This window comes from Pteronotus mesoamericanus, unplaced genomic scaffold (genome assembly GCF_021234165.1).
Source record: "Pteronotus mesoamericanus isolate MK-2021 breed Mesoamerican mustached bat unplaced genomic scaffold, CSHL_Meso_final contig_27, whole genome shotgun sequence".
Lineage (NCBI taxonomy): Eukaryota > Metazoa > Chordata > Mammalia > Chiroptera > Mormoopidae > Pteronotus > Pteronotus mesoamericanus.
The window spans coordinates 24,631,824-24,633,939 of record NW_026555115.1 but is presented as its reverse complement, the minus strand read 5'-3'; the positions used below and the strand labels follow the sequence as shown (position 1 = coordinate 24,633,939).

The 2,116-nt window shown below is 36.7% G+C and overlaps 1 non-coding gene across 1 annotated transcript; it reads right to left on the bottom strand.

Moving 5' to 3' along the window:
* Nucleotides 1-483: 483 nt before the first annotated feature.
* LOC129071888 (U8 small nucleolar RNA) lies at nt 484-619 on the bottom strand. Its single transcript, XR_008529309.1, has one exon. It is a non-coding gene; the product is annotated as a U8 small nucleolar RNA (small nucleolar RNA).
* Nucleotides 620-2,116: the final 1,497 nt, after the last annotated feature.

Here is a 2,116-nt window from a genome sequence, read left to right as displayed (position 1 = left end):
CTGTGAAGGACATTCTGCCCCAGTAACCTTGTCTCTCTCCTTCTCTGCACCTATCTCATATGTCTTCATTGGGTGCTCCTCTATCTCCAGTAGCTCCAAGTTCCAAACACACAGAAGACTTTTAGCCTAGCTGCTTGTTTCATATCATAAGTACTCTGGTTAATTGCTTGTGAATTGCAGGCCTATTTAGATTTTGTGGTGAGAAGCACAGAATGGTACTTTAAAAATATCTTAAGTGAAAAATATATATGAATATAATTAATGAAGATCAATAACCTAAGTATAGAGTCTATATTATCCAATATAATTGATGATACTCTAGACTACACTCCCGAGGCTGATTTCACACAAACTTTTAAATTTTGACTTCACAGTAATTTGAAAAGTGATATGCACAGTAAATTTTGGAGTTTCTCTTTTCCTCTTAGTCTGTCTAAAACAATGCTGTTTAATAGAACTTCATTTATTTTTTATTTTTTAAATTTTTTTTAGGAAAAATCAGGGTGTTGCAAGTCCTGATTACACAGAGCTGTTAAGCACAAATCATGTGAACTCCATTTATCACATTCCAATCTGCCCTCCCAAAGGAGGGACAGGTAAGGATTACTTTACCTGATGGTAGAATAGTGTTGTCTGATAGAACTTTAAAGAAAGTTCTAATCTGTGCTGTCCAATAAGGTAGCCACTAGTTATATGTGATTACTGAACACTTGAAATGTGGCTAGTGCAACTGAGGAACTGAATTTTAAATTTTATTTATTTTAATTAATTTAAATTTAAATAGCTACTTGTGATTCATGCTCACCATATTGGTCAGAACAGATCTAGAATCCAGTGATGACCTTATAACAGGATATTCTAGGTTACTTTTCAGCCACAAAGAACCCTAAAATCTTGGTGATTGATAAGAACAAAAGTTTGTTTGTTGCTTCTGTTATGTAAGTATTTGGGGTTGGCTGGGGAGCCAGGTGGATAACGCAGCCACCTCTCACATGCTGGCAGTCATTACAGAAAGTGTGGCACCAGTACTTAAGTGCTCTGGCCCAGGCAGGATGCACATCACTTCTGCTCACAGCTCACTGACCAGGACACAGCCCCACCGGGCCGAGGAGCAGGAGTGCCATCCTGTGTCAGGGGCTACAAGCCCCAGCAATGGCTGCTGCAGACCTGAGCCTCCCTCTTAAGGTACAGAGAAGAAGTCCCCAAGGGGTAAGGAAAGCACTTTTACCTGCATTTCCTTGAAAAGTGAAGAATTGAGTTCCTTTAGAATTCAGTTGTCCTTCACCTCCTGGATACTCACTGCACAATTTATTAAAAGCAGGTAAAATACTGAAAGTAAAATTCACTTTTGATAAAAAGAAAAAGAGACTATATAAAGTTTAGCTAACAACAGTCAGCATGTCTTTTTAGTTATACATAGAAATATCATAATATGAAGCTCTGCAACGTAAGGAACAATCAATGGGTTGTTCTTTATGTTTGGGATGAAAATGGAACAGAAGAAAATGTATGTTATTTTTCCTGGTACAGAATAGATGTGGTACATTTTTCACTAGCAAGGAAAAAAGTCCTTTTCTTTAAAAATAATAACTCACTAGGAACAATTTTAGATTGTAGTTGCCTAAAAAAAAGAAAACCTTTAAATATTTATTAACTGGGCAAATTAATTACCAGTATTTAGGCCAACATTTGATGGCATGCCTTGATTCTTTCTAGAATACCTACAATATTGTTTGGACCTCCAGACATGGGGGAGTCACCAACTGAAATCTGATAATAGACTTCCTATAAAGCAGTAGTGACAGTTTCCTGATAACAAATGCTTCAATATTAAGACATGGAAACTTAGCACTTGGCTGAGAATAATAAATTGCACCAAAGTTACAAATGAAAACCAAGTCCTGGTAAATAACATTAGTGATGACGACAATTTTGTTACATGCTGAAAATGCCACATAGATTTTAGCATTATGAGCATACGATAGCTATCTAGAGTGTAATTGAACCAAACTGATGCTTGAGAGAAATTTCCAACTAAGTGTGCAAATTAGGCTACCAAGTATAAACAAGAACTATCTCAGTCACCTTGCTCCTCCATGAAACACAACGATATAAG